Source organism: Nycticebus coucang, chromosome 3, assembly GCF_027406575.1.
Source record: "Nycticebus coucang isolate mNycCou1 chromosome 3, mNycCou1.pri, whole genome shotgun sequence".
NCBI lineage: Eukaryota > Metazoa > Chordata > Mammalia > Primates > Lorisidae > Nycticebus > Nycticebus coucang.
The window spans coordinates 12,592,521-12,607,638 of record NC_069782.1 but is presented as its reverse complement, the minus strand read 5'-3'; positions in this window follow the sequence as shown (position 1 = coordinate 12,607,638).

Genomic DNA, 15,118 nt, shown 5'->3' with positions numbered 1-15,118 from the left:
TGTTGTTAAAGAGGCTGCAGGAACAAGTGGGGGGTCCTCCCTCTTTATTCCAGGTGGTGGGGCCACCAACACATGCCCTTCTATGGGAGACCCCCTGAGGGTTCTGATATAAAGTTGGGAGAGGGTTGTACTTCTCTAGGGACTGGAATGGAGAAGCCCAAATGCTGTGGCTACCCCTTGCATCTACTCTCCATTTGCCAAGGTGTGGGTGGTATCCTTGTGTTCCCTCCATCTCGAGTTAGTATCAGCAGGGCAAGACCATCCCAAATACAGGTTGAGCAGCTCTCGTTCAGAGATCCAGAATCCAACATGTTTCAAAGCACAAAGATTTTTTAGTGCTGGCATGACAGCCACAAGTGAAAAATGCCACAGCTGACCTCAGGTGACAGGTTGCAGGCAAACTTCAGGTGCAATCGATACTTTCCAAAGGGTAATAACGTGGTACATGTGCAGGTCAGCTGTGCCGATGGCAGGTTCCTTGTGACGTGCCACATGGGGCCAAGGCCTGCATGCATTACTCCCTGTGGGGTGTTTTGCTTTTTTTTTTCACTCAGGGGTATGAAAATATTGTTGAAAATGTCAAAAAAGGGGCGGCGCCTATGGCTCAGTCGGTAAGGCGCCGGCCCCATATACTGAGGGTGGCGGGTTCAAACCCGGCCCCGGCTGAACTGCAACCAAAAAATAGCTGGGTGTTGTGGCGGGCACCTGTAGTCCCAGCTACTCGGGAGGCTGAGGCAGGAGAATCGCTTAAGCCCAGGAGTTGGAGGTTGCTGTGAGCTGTGTGAGGCCACGGCACTCTACCGAGGGCCATAAAGTGAGACTCTGTCTCTAATAAAAAAAGAAACACAATGTCAAAAAAGGCCTGCAGATATGGGGAATAGTGATAGAAATGGGGAAGAAGCATTACGTTATCAATAGCTCAGGAAGCCAAGCTGTTGGAGAAACGAGACAACGGGCTGAGTGTGAAATGCCTTACAGAAGAGTATGGTGTCACAATAAAGTCGCATATGACCCGAAGAAACAGAAGGATAGACCGTTGAAGTTCTCTGCCGAAAATGATGAACAGAGTTAATGAAAAAGAGAAAAGCACTGCATCAAGCTAAAACGAAGACCTTGACCGTGTACTAAAGGAGTGGACCTGCAGACCTCGCAGGGAACTCATGCGCCTTAATTGCAGGCTGATCATGAAACAAGAAAGATCCTTCCCAAACTGAAAATTGAAGGGAATTGTGAATATTCAACAGATCACTTGCAGAAATTTGAGAAGAGGTAGGGCATTAAATTGTGAAGATTTGTGGTGATTTGGTATGGTTTAGCTGATCACAAAGCAGTGGGCAAAGTCATGGATGACTTTGCCAAGGTCATCATTGATGAAAATCTGATGCCAGAACAAGACTAGAATGCTAGCATAACCCTAATGTTTTGGTGTTATTGCCCCATAAAGATACTGACTAAAGCTGATGAGGCAACTCCTACAGGAATTGAGGATGCCAAGGACAGAATTACTGTGCCGGGATGTGCTAATGCAGCAGCATGCGTGTAAACTTACTGCAAAGGGCACAAGCGTGAGTCCTCACTGCTTTCATGGAACGGATTCCTTACCAGTCAGTTATTGTGCTCACAAAAGGCACAGATCACCAGGGACGTCTTTCCTGATTGCTTTCACAGGTATTTAGTACCAGTGGCTCATGCTTACTGCAGGACAGCTGGACTGGATGATGAATGCAAGGTTTTTTTCCATTCCTTGATAACTTTTTGGCTCATTCTGCAGCTGAAATTCTCCCAAAAATGTCTATGCCAGCTGGGTGTACTGGGCTCATGCCTATAATCCCAGCACTTTGAAAAGCAATCCCAGGAGGACTGCTTGAGACCAGGAGTTTGAAAGAGCCTGGACAACATAGCGAGACCCTGTCTCTATAAGAAATTTATCCCAGTATGGCAGCACATCCCAGTAGTCCCAGCTACTCAGGAGGCTGAGGCAGGAGGATCACTTGAGGTTAAGAGTTCAAGGGTATACTGGCTCGGCGCCTATGGCTCAAGCGGCTAAGGCGCCAGTCACATATACCTGAGCTTGCAGTGGGTTGGAATCCAGCCTGGCCCGCCAAACAACAATGACAGCTGCAACCACAAAAATAGCCAGGCGTTGTGGCAGGGGCCTGTATTCCCACCCAGCTACTTGGGAGGCCAAGGCAGGAGAATCGCTTGAGCCCAGGAGTTGAAGGCTGCTGTGAGCTGTGATGCCACAGTACTCTACCCAGGGTGACAGCTTGAGGCTCTGTCTCCAAAAAAAAAAAAAGAGAGTTCAAGGGTATATTGGCCAGGTGTGGTGGCTCATGCTTGTAGTACTAGCACTCTGGGAAGACAAGGTGTGAGGATCTCTTGAGCTCAGAAGTTTGAGATCAGCCTGAACAAGAGCAAGACCCTGTCTCTACTAAAAATAGAAAAACTAGGCAGACATTGTGGTGGGTACCTTTAGTCTCAACTACTGGGGAGGCTGAGGCAGAAAGACCACTTGAACCTAGGAGTTTGAGGTTGCTGTGAGCTGGGCTGACACCACAGCACTCTAGCCTGGGCAACAGAGTAAAATGCTGTCTCGGGGTCGGCGGGGAAGAGTTTGAGGTTATTGTGAGCTATGATCATACCACTGCACTCCAGCCTAGGTGACAGAGTGAAACCCTGTCTCTAAGAAAACAAAACAAAAAAAGTCTATGTCACATATTTTTCCCCAAATGTGACTTCATTAATTCAGCATGTGACCAGGGTATTCTTAGACCAATGAAGAGTAAATGTATTGATGAAAATACTTTCTTGAACAGCATGCTGGCAGCAGTGAACAGAGGCACGAGTGTGAGAGGTTTTCAAAAGGAGTTTAGCACAACAGATGCCATGTACGCCGTTGCCAACACTTGGAACACAGCGCCCAAAGACACAGCAGCGCAGGCCTGGCACAGCCTCTGTCGTGTAACTATGTTCAGTGATGATAATGAGCAAGGTGGTGACTTTGATGGACTCAGTATGTCAAGTAAGAAAAAAATGATGTCTATTTATATATGCAAAAATGATGACCTATTTATATATGCAAAAAATATACTTTCAGGGTCAGTAAGCTGGAAGAAGTGGATATTGAAGATGTTGTTCATTCATTGACGACCAAGGGTGAAATAGCCAAAATGGTTCTGATCTAGGTGACCATGACGATGTGAGGATGTTAGCACAGCAGGAAAGTTCTATAGAGGACATGGTGAGAGTGTATCATGGGCTTGGTGAAAGGCTAGAGCGCGTGCATTTGTAACAGAACCAGAAAGTACGTCAGTTTATAAAATCAAAGAGAGACTTAAGACAAAAACCGCTGTTAATGAGGCAGGTGACCTTGAAGAAAATCTTGTAAAAGCCTCCTCCTCCCTAGAGGACCCTAGAAACAACGGCTTCCGATGTTTCTTCTCTCCTGAAAAAATAAACACAGCGTGCAGTAACCTTTTCATCAAAGCACAGCGTTGTGGATGGAGACTGCTGGTTGGTGGCTGTTTAACAGCTGGTACAGGCGTTCTGCTCGTTCTTTGGTCTGAACATGCTATTTTTTTCACTGTACTAATGTATGGGGGATTTTTTAAGTACTGGACATGTGGATGAGAATGAGGACATGATTACTTATCTGTAGCATCTAAATTCTGACATCAGGAATGATCCTGATGCCAAACAACCGCAGAGTTCACACGGGTGGCTGAGAGGGAGACCCCTTTGCTTCCCAGTGGCTCAATGTACACGCACTTTGGTTCATGGGCAAAAATTATTAAAAACAGTATATGGAATGACCTTGAGGCTATGCGTATAAGGTACCTGTGAAACATCAATGAATTTTGCATTTAGACTTAGGTCCCATTCTCAAGGTAGCTCATTACCTAATATGCGAGTATTGCAAAATCTGAAAAACATTCCAAATCATAGATGCTTCTGGCCCCAGGCATTTTGGACAAGGGACCCTCAAGCTATGATAGTCAACACTTACCAAGTGCTAGGCTCAGCTCTTGATGCTTTATAAATAATTAACTGATTTAATGTTCATAGCAACCCTATAAAGTAGATGCGGCTAGGTTTTCCCTTTTACCACTGGGCCAGTCTACTCAAGGACGAAGTGATTTGTCCACAGTCACATAATTCTAAGCACTGCTGAGAACTCTACTCTGGGGTTCTCATTCTTAGCCTCTGTGCTGTCCTCTCTCAGGGATGGAAGCGGACGTCACTACATGCATACGGGGAATGACTGAGTGCACCAACCTCCTTGATGACCAAGCTGCCACTTGCTCAGGTAATGAACTCTGAGGATCAGAATTGGCAGTGGTCAGATTGCCCTTGCCCTTCCTTAGGCATCATCACACGGCTGCCTCACAGTCTGTCTCCAGTCAGACCAGTAGGGTCTGTTTTTTCTCCCGTGCTAAGTGTGGGACCCATCTCATCACTTCTGGCCAGATGTGGGGGCTGATGTACATCTAGGAACCAGGTCGAGGAAAAACATGGCTCCGGAGACACTGGGCTCCGGCTCAGCATGGCAGGACAGGTGTGCAGGAAGGAGGCCGAGGGGGAGGATGGCAGGACACACTCACTCTACATAGGTGTCCCTTGGTGGAAGACAGGGAGGACGCTATGGCATTTGCGGTGGGCAGCTCTTTGCTGTGAGTCTGTCCTGCAGTTATCGGACTTTCAGTCCATTTCTCCCACTTGGCATATGCCAGTGGCAACCCCTCCCTTACTACCCTACTGTAGTACAACAAAAATGCCCTCACACACATTTTGTTTTTTCTGGAGACCGGGTCTCACTTTGTCACTCCAGCTAGAGTACAGTGGTATGATCATAGCTCACTGCAGCCTTGAACTCCTGGGTTCAAGAGATCCTCCTAAAGTTGCCGGGACTACAGTTGTGAACCACCATGTCTGGCTAATTTTTTACTTTTTTGTAGAGACAGAGCCTCACTGTGTTGCCCAGGCTTGTATCAATCTCCTGGCCTTAAGTAATCCTCCCACTTTGGCCTCCCAAAGCACTGGGATGTGGGCATGAGCCATCACTCCTGGCCTTTCACACATTTTTCAGTTGTCCTGGTGGGAGTGGGAGCTGAGGACCAAGAACCTGTCATTTGGGGTTTAAACTCCTTGAGTGATGCCAGCGTCCCTCTCCATCTGTCTCTCTCTCCCTCTTTGTAACTCCACTTGACTTGAGGTTGCCTGCCATGACCCACACAGTACTAAAAAAAGAAATATTTCTTTTACTTTCTAGGAGGGCAAATTTGAATTTATTGTTCATGCTGTTTTTGTAATATTTTGATTTTTAAAATGCTTCTTTAGAACAGACTGTTTGGAATATTGGAGAAGGCTTGTCTTACCTCGTACAATTCCACACACATTTTGCTTGAGTCTTTGCTTCAGGCTTTATTCATTATGCCAAAAATGATTTTTACACTGGCAGTTGGGATGGGAATTAGAGCCCCCATACAAAATAATGTCAGTTCTCAACTCAAAGGAAACAGCCCAAGTGTGTAGTGAAATTGGACCCTTGGTTCAGGGGTCCTTAGCCTAGAGCCATTTTCAAGCTTGAGTGTGGAGTAGATCTGGAGGGCACAGACTGAGGCCTGTCCAGCAGTTCTGAGTCAGTAGGTCGGCAGGGGGACTGTGAACTTGCATTTCTAACGAGCTTCCAAGTGATGCCCATGCTGCTGCTGGTTTGGGAACCACACCCTTCTCATAGCAATGACCCTACCCTAATTCAAAAAATCTCTTTCCTGGCAATCATTTAAAAACCAGGGACTTGGGTGGTGCCTGTGGCTCAGTGAGTAGGGCGCCAGCCCCATATACCAAGGGTGGCGGGTTCAAACCCAGCCCCGGCCAAACTGCAACAAAAAATAGCAGGGCATTGTGGCAGGTGCCTGTAGTCCCAGCTACTTGGGGGGCTGAGGCAAGGGAATTGCCTAAGCCCAAGAGCTGGAGGTTGCTGTGAGCTGTGAAGCCACAGCACTCTACTGAGGGTGACAAAGTAAAACTCTGTCTCCAAAAAAAAACCAAAAAACAAAAATCAAGGCCTTCACTGTGTATTCATTTCAACACATGGTTCATTTATTCAACAAATAATTAAGGAGCAGCTACTATGTGCAAGGTCTGGCAATGGGAGCCCAGCAGTGGAGGACACAAAGCCCCTGTCGTCAGCTAGGAAGCTGACGTCCTAGTGCAAGAGAAAGACAATGACAGATGACCCATTGCAGGTGTAATAGAGGGACAGGCAGGGACAAATGCGGAGGAGAAAAATCAAAGTAAGGAGAGAGAGAGTGACCGGAGATGCTATTTTAGAGAGGATGGTCAGTGAAGAACTTTTTAAAGAGGTGACATTACAAAAACATGAGGAAGTGAGCAGGGAAGACTTCTGGGGAGAAAACATTCCAGGCAGAGGGAACAAGAAAGTGCAAGACCAAGGGCAGGGGGCGGGGGGAGGAAGACACACATGCTTGATGTGCTCAGGGACCAGCCAAGAGACCCGTAGGGCTGGAGCAGCCCGAGTCACAGGGACAGAGGTGAGCAGAGGGCAGAAAGCTGGCAGGGCCCAGCGCGTGAGGGCCTTCCAGGGGTTTTAGGTAAAGGTGGAAGGAGCCCTTGGAGGCTGCAACATGATATGACCACTTCTGTTTTACAAGGAATGCTTCAAGTGCCATGTGCAGGACTTGAAGTAGACAGCCTGGAGTGGAGGCAAGGACACTGGTCAGGGCTGCTGCTGGCATCCGGACAAGGAGTGATGGCAGCTGGGTGAGGACAGGTGGTGACAAGTGGGCAGAGTTAGTAGGATTTGCTGAGATCTTGGATATATGGAGTAAGGACAAGGTCAGAGTCAAGGGTACCTGCTAGGCTTTTGGCCTGGGCAGCCCTGTAAATGGTGGCTATCCAGCAAGTCTTAGGGACTTGCTCCCCACAGGTGGCAGTGGGGAGATGACAGAGACGTGAAGTCTGCCCTCGGAATCTCACAGTTTTGTGAACTACTCAATAAACATTCAGGGAGGGCCTAGGCAAGATGGTTCCCCAGAGCAGGGGCGTCCTATCTGGGCCACGTTCACCCGTTTATCTGATTAGCGAGATCCCTTTCGGGGCTCCACTCGTATAACAGATGTCATGGGAGAAGCTGCCTTGGCAACTGGAACTCAGCTGCTTGGGCATCCCCACAGGTCAGAGATAGATGTCTGGTTTACAAATTGTTAGAATTGGAAAGAACCAAAGAAATCAGTGAAGGAGCCTCAAAACAGCATTCCAGAAGAACTCCGTGTAGGTTTACTAAAATAACTCAGCGTCCACAGGGCTAAATGCAGACATTCCATCCCAGGTGCAGAGTGCTCTCACAGCCCAGCAAACTCTCATCTCGATTATTCATCAGTTGCTAGCTGGCAGGGGAGGAGGTGGGAGTCTCGGATTTTTTTTGGCATTTTTTTCTAGTAGTTAATAATTCCTAGGTAATTCAAATATCAGCTGGAGCCTTCTGGCCCCCTGAAAGCTTCAAAGATATTAATATGAACTTCCCGATTCCATGCCCTGTGCGTTCTACATCAAAATTTCTCCACATTGCGGGGGTGAAGGAAGGGAGGCACCTTCTCCAGGCACGTGCTTTCCTGGGTACTGTCTTTGTCTCACACTAAACTGCTGAGAGTCACAGATCATTTTCTTCCTGGGTTTCTACTATAATCTTGCCATAAGCAAGGCTCCCATGTGGCCCCAGCTTCAGATGGAGTTGTATTCAGGATCCACAGTCCAGGAAATAAAGGTGATCAAAAACTGACTCCAATCTTTACTTTCACCTTTCGAATCAAACTGGAAAGGACCTCGATCATACTTCATAGTTTCCCCGTCTTACAACTCTCTTCTCTCTCTCCCATTCTCGTTCTTACTTGCTCTTATAGTCTCACTTGCCAGACCACCTTTTAAACTTACTCTCGAGTCTTGCCCCATCCCTTTGGCCTTTATAGTCCCTGGATCCTTATTTCTGACTATTCTTCAAATCAAGTATCACCAAAGGCTTTAATATAAGATGCAAAAGTCCGAATTGGCAGAGAGAGGGAGAGAGAGATTACCTTCATTAAATTTTTTTTTTGAGACAAAGTCTCTATCGCCCTCAGTAGGGTGCTATGGCATCATAGCTCACAGCAACTACAGGCGCCCACCACAACACCCGGCTATTGCTGGTCTGCAACTCATGAGCTCAGGCAATCCACCCACCTCAATCTCCCAGAGGGCTAGGATTATAGGTGTAATCCACTGAGCCTGGCAGTTTTTTTTTTTTTTTTTTTTGGAGACAGGGTCTCACTCTTTTTCCTGGGGTCTTCATAGCTCACTATAGCCTCTAACTCCTGGGCTATGCCATCCTCCTGCCTCAGCCTCCTGAGTAGCTGGGACTATAGGTGCACACCACCAGGCCTGCTTCGTTTTTATATTTTTTGTAGAGACAGCATCTTGCTATTGCCCAGGCTGGTCTTGAACTTCTGGGCTCAAGCAATCCTTTGGCCTCAGGAACCCCACCCCTCCACTAGAGTGCTAGGATCACTTGCTCGAGCCACCAGGCCTGGGCTATTAATTTTTAAAATATCCACACCCTCTCCACTAATCTGCCTACTAAAGGTAATTTTCTTTGTCCACTCAATTTCTCTCCTCCTTCTGCCTAAAGCTGTCATTAGGGTACAGTGCTTTGCAGAGCACTTGATGGGAGGATGGGGCAGGGAGAATCCAGGGATTCCTACCACAGAAATGTACCATGTGTATCAGGCATCGGGGCTCCCAGCCACCACCACTGGGTGTCTCACTGGCTGTCCATCCACACTAGCCCATCTTAATCCATTCTGATGGCCTCCCCCCGCCCTTTTTTTGAGACAGAGTCTTATTATGTCACTCTCAGTAGAGTGCTGTGGCATCACAGCTCACAGCAACCTCCAACTCTTGGGCTTAAGCTTTTCTCTTGCCTCAGCCTCCCAAATAGCTGGGACTACAGGCGCCTGCGCTCAATGCCCGGCTATTTCTGTTTTTGTTGTAGTTGTCATTGTTGTTTGGCAGGCCTGGGCCGGTTTCAAATCTGCCAGTGCCAGTGTATGTGGCTGGCACCCTAACCGATGAGCTGCAAGCACCAAGCCTGATGACCTCTTTGTATCACCTGCCTCCGCTGCTCACCAGCATCTCTCCTCTTCTTCCCCTTTCAGGAGCAAAACCACAGATTCCCCTCCTTGGCTTAGACGGAGCAGTGGAGCCTGTCAGCAGGTCGCTCTCAGCGCAGCCCTGGGCCAGTCCGCTTAGGTTTGAATCCTGCCCTTGCTGACAAGCTGTGGGATTTCAGAGAGCTTTGTACTTTCTTATCCCTTAGTTTATTCATCTCCAGGACGGAACTAATGCTAATGCCTCCCTCACAGACAGTGGTTCTCAACCTGTGGGTCGCAACCCACAGGAACTGTATTAAAGGGCCGCGGCCTTAGGAAGGTTGAGAACCGCTGCTCACAGAGTTGTTGGGAGGATTAACTGCATTAACCATCGTACAGTCCCGAGGGAGGCACCTGGCTTACAGGTCATGAAGTCCTGGCTTTTGTTACCTATTCCTGGATTTTTGGGCTCATCTGTCATCTTCCAGCAGATTTGTCAAAGTCTTTTTCAAACAAAGTCTACATCCTCCCCACAGAGGATTTTGGTGCTGGCTGTTTCACCTTGTTGCTTCTATAAGGGCCCCTGGGTCTGAATCCTGACTCTTGCCATTTTCTAGCTGTGACCTTAGGCAGATCTTCAACCTCTGTGAGTCTCCATTTCCTCATCTTTAATATGGAGCTAACAACATCTGTTCCCTGTGACTGTAGAATGAAGGGAGAAGGTGTGTGAAGCACCATAGTAGTAAGGGTTTGTAAAGTGTTGGTAGGGTCCTGTACATCTGTTCTCAGCACAGCGAGTAACACCTAGCATGTGATCCACAGACGTGCTGGCAGCCAGCCCAAAGAGCCATGCCATGGGGCTTTCCTACGAAGGAAAGGGGCTCCCAGGAGACAGTGGGGATCAAGGGACAAGATGAGCTCAGGGAGGGGCAAGATCCTGGTGGGCTGGGAAGACGTCCCAGTGGAGGAGTCCTTGGGCTGGGCCACGTAAGCAGGGAGGGAGCTAAGGGAAGGGATGTTCAGAAAGGAAGGCCACGTGGGCAAAGGCTGGGAGGTGGGACTGTGGTTTGAGTACAGAGCTGGCTAAATCCACAGACAGGACACTGAGAGCGGTCCAGACAGCTCCCCTGCCCGGCTGAGGTGTTTGAACTCTGATGTTATTAATAATCATAATGAAGGGTGGTGCATGTGGCTCAAAGGAGTAGGACGCTGACCCCATATGCCAGAGGTGGTGGGTTCAAACACACCCCTGGCCAAAAACTGCAAAAAATAATAATAATAATAATGAAGCAGTAAGTGTCATTGCTGCACTCCGAGGCACCAAGTGCTACTTCCGGGGGACCATGTGGACTCTTTCATTTCTCCCACTTTCCAGATGGATAAACTGAAACTCAGAGAGTGGAGGTCACACATTAAATCTGAGGGTCTGGACTGACACTCAGGCCTGGCTGACTCCGGGCCCTTGACCACGGGGAGAGCCAGTGTGGTCCCAGTGCTCCTACAGCCTCTGAGCATGGAAGGACTCATTCTTCGTGGACAGCTGTCTCCCAGGATAGGAGTGGGATGACATCCCTGTCCTCGCTCTGCATAAGGTCACACATTGGCCGGGGATGTCTTTGGGCTGGCCTCAGCCCCTAGTGGGTCTGGCATCTTTGGAGTGTATCCAAGTGTCCCCAGAACTCCTCCTCCGCAGCGTTCCTTGTCTGGATAGGACCAGGCAGGGTAGAGTTGGCGGGGGCGACACTGCCAATGAGGGAGGGGACGGCACAGCTCCAACCCTGGTTTGGCATTTTATGTGCCGGGAATAAGAAACCCAGCGTTGCCATGGAAACTGCCATCCCCTGCTCCTCTGCCATTCTCTGTGGAAATTCCTGCATGTCGGGGTGGGGGGTACGTGGGTAGAGGGCACTGCTGTTGAATGGGGGGTGGAACACAGAAGGAGGGATGATGGGAGATGGAGAGGGGCCTCGGAGGCTCCTACTCATGGAAGGGGCTTTGGGACTTCTGACTGGAGGGGACCACCATGGCACTGGGGTTGCTTCTCCAGCACAACCCTGGTAATGCTCACGCGTACTTGAAAGGCACAGAACAGCATGCAGCACGCAGTCAGATGGGCAGTTTGGAAAGTGCGTGGGCCCCACACTTACCAAAACACAGGCAGGGACACCGGTGCAGCCTCAGTTTCCCTACCAGAAGATGTGTCTAGTGAAGCAACCTCAGAGAGCAGAGACCTGGGACCGGGACTCTATGCACCTGGCCCCTGCTTGGTGTCCCTGTAGTAGGTGGCATCCAACAGAGGGGGCTCCTTTCCTCCCCACCCCCACCTCCCAGTCCTGCCCTATAAGCAGTGGAGCCCATTCACAGTGGGGGTGGAGGGGGAAAGGCCCAGCAGGGGGCAGCGAGGAAGGGGCTCCAAGCCCACAGGGACCCATAGCGGGCCAGGCATGGGTGGCCCCGGGAGCCCTGAACGCTGCTGCAAGAGCTGTCCTTGATTATCCGATAATATGACCTGTGGGACTCCCGCCTCTGAGCCTGGGCTAAGCCCCAACTTATCTTGGTGCTGTCATTAGGGGAGCAGGCGGAAACAACCGTTTTCTGGCTTTTATTATTAAAATAGAATAAGTGGATGTGCTTTTTTGGGGGGGTGGGGTAAGATGGGAGTGGGGAAGAAAACAGCTTCCAAGCCCCAGTGCTGACACCCCCCACCCCTGCCAGCACCCCTCTCAGCTCCCAGAAAGGAAACTGTTCCTTCCAGGTGACTTGTTAGCTTTTTCTGGGGCAGAAGAAGGTGGAAGATTAATTTTAACCTCTCAGGGTTTTTTCTTTTTTTAAGCTGTCATGTTTTTCAGATCATGGAAAGGACATCAAGTGCCCCCCTAAGTCCACTAGGCCTGGGGGAAGGAGAAAAGTGAGGGTGGGTGATTCTGCCTCTACCAGGCAGGTCTTGCAAACCCCAGGTCAGCAGGCCTGCCACGAAGGGCTTGAAGTCCAGCAGCTTCCATTTGCTTCCCTTCCCCCAAAAGGTTTATAAAACCTGGGTCCTGAGTTCTAGACCAACTCCTTCAGGGATTTGCTGTGTGGCCTTGAGCGAGTCACTTCCCCTCTCTGGGCCTCATCTATTGAATAGATGCCTCATCTATTCCAAAGGGACAATAATTGTCATCGTGCTCACCTCCCAGGGTAACCACAGAGGCTCAAAGCAGTGCAGGGCTGATTTCTTGGCCCCAGCATGTAGAGGGTACAGCAAAACGGGGTTAGGGGTCCTGCAGAGAGTGATCGGAATGGGTCAGGGACCCCTAGTCCACCGCTTGTGGAGGAGAACAGGTGGGGCACTCTGTACCCTTCTCGTGGCCAGCATGAGAAGGGTTGTTAGTGCACTTTATGAACACGATAGGTTGGTGGGGGTTCCCATTGGGAATACTGGGACAAAAAGATTCAGGGGAAGTTGACTAATTGATCTCCAAGCAGCAGAATGACTGTGAGAAAGCTCAAGGAGAGATTAGAGACTGTTCCTGGGGTACAAGTGAGTAGTCTCTATAGGAAGACAGATTTCAGTTCTACATGAGGGGGGTGGGACAGCGGGGGCAGGAGAATGAGCTGAGATTAAGCATCTGCAATGCTGAACTGAACAGAAACAGCTGAGTTTTACTGAACCCTGGCTGAGAAGCAGCAGGTTAAGGTTAGAACCTGGTGTCCAGGTTCAAATCCCAACTCTGCCACAAATTAGATGTGTGATGCTGGGAGAGGTAGTCCCACTCTGTGTCCTCATCTGTAAACTGAGGGTAGTGAGGCCACCTGACCGGGGAGCTGCTGTGAGGATCACAGCACATTCCTGTATGTACTGATGTTATATACCTGCATACCTTTGTCCTAGCCCAGGGCCTGGGGAGCAGTGCTTGGTAGGAGCTGTGTAGTAGCACTATTTCCCCTTGGTCCTGAGCTATTTGGTTTCATTCTATCTAATCGATGACCCTAGGAGAAGTCTTATTTATTTATTTGTCGGTTTATTAATTTAATTAATTAATTAATTTTTTGAGACAGAGCCTCAAGCTGTTGCCCTGGGTAGAGTACAGTGGCATCACAGCTCACAGCAACCTCCAACTTGTGGGCTCAAGCGATTCTCCTGCCTCCACCTCCCATGTAGCTGGGACTAAAGGCGCCTGCCACAATGCCGGGCTATTTTTTGATTGTAACCATCATTGTTTGGCGAGCCTAGTCTCGATTCAAACCCGCAAGCTCGGGTGTATGTGACTGGCGCCTTAGCCGCTTGAGCCACAGAAGCCAAGTCTATGTATTTATTTTCGAGACAGGATCTCATTCTGTTGCTCAGGCTAAAACTCCTGGGTTTAAACGATCCTCCTATCTCAGCCTCCTGAGCAGCTGGGGTTATAGGCACTTGCAGGGGCCACCATGTTCTATTTTTTGTACAGACAGGGTCTCACTTGTTACCCAGATTGATCTCAAACTCCTGATCTCAAGAAATCCTTTCACCTCAGCTTCTGAAAGTGCTGGGAATTTATTGGTGTGAGCTGATGTACCCAGCCAAGAGGTGCCATTTTTATTCCCCATTATCCACATGAGAAAATGAGGCTCATCCAGATTCAGTGATGTGGGCACCCCGGGCCACCTATCTTGAAAGTGGCAGCACCAAACAGGAGCCCCGCTCTCCTCGCTCTGAAGCCAGCATTCCTAACTGTCCCTCTGGAGGTGACACCCCAGACCTCCATGTCCTGGCCCAGGAGGCAGAAGTTGAGAGAGGGCAAGTACCAGACTTAGCACCAAAGAGCTGCTGGTGGAAGAACTCAAGCCTGCAGACTTGCCTTTTGTGGCACCACACCTGACCCCTAGCCTCAGGTGGGGCTAGGGGCAGCCCCCCACTGGCCAGAGACCAGCACAGGTAGGGGAACCCTCCTGGAAGATGCTGAGACTCAAGATGAGGAGTGGAGCACTTTCTGCCTCTTGCAGCCCTGAGGTTGGATGATCAGGGGAGACAATGACTGTTGATGCCCCCAGAGAAGGCGAAAATTCAATGCATGTGCAGCGGCTGCTTTTATTATTACGGCTATCTGGGTCCAGAAAGCCCAGATTCCCTCTCTGTGTGGCCTTGAATCCCTCTCTTTGTCCACATTTTGCCTCTCTCTCTCTCTTCCCCCACCACCCCCCATCTTCCTCTTTCAAGAAAAAGGACCATCCTCCCCACCTCCCCAGCCCCGCCCCGCAGCACTCCACCGAGATGAGTAATTAATCCTCGCAACTCTGTCTTTATCTGGTGCTCTCAGATTTGGTTACTTTTGGCCCAAGAATACTCAAAGATACGCTATCCAGAGTAAATTACAGAGTTTAACCGAATTTCTCTGCTTGGAAATATGTTACACGCTAAAGGTCATTTTATAAAAGGAATCGCTAGATCAAGGCAACACGGCGTCAGCTTGATTGCTGTGTCAACGTAAGAAACCACAGCAAAAATAGATAATCTAAAGAGTTATTTACTCGTCCGTGTCGGGAAGTAGGCTATTTCTCTTTTCTGGAGTTAAGTAAAACTGTTCCCGAGGCATCTTAGACAAGGATCTTGGTACAAAGGGTAGAAAAGGAGGTAACAGGGAGATTCTCTGGGGAGGGTTTCTGAAATAGAGATTGGATCCACTGGAGGGCTCTGGAGACATCCGGCTTTCATGGAGGAAATAATACATCCATTTATTTGTCTACTTTCTTTTATTAAGGATCAAGGGTTTACTCTGTTCTAGGGCCCGAGGATATAAAGGAGATGGCTGTAAACTTGGGTAGGGGGATGTATCCCTTCCTTCTGGGGGACACCAGCAGGTGAATGGGCAAGGTGGAGGGTGCAGGGCACTGCGATGGGAGCAATTTGCCTGGGTTTTACATGGATCGTTGCAAAGGCTGGTTCCAGCTCGGGAAACGTTAGCCTGCCCTGGTGAGAGGCTCACCCTACTCGCCATCTGTTGAAGAAGGGTCAC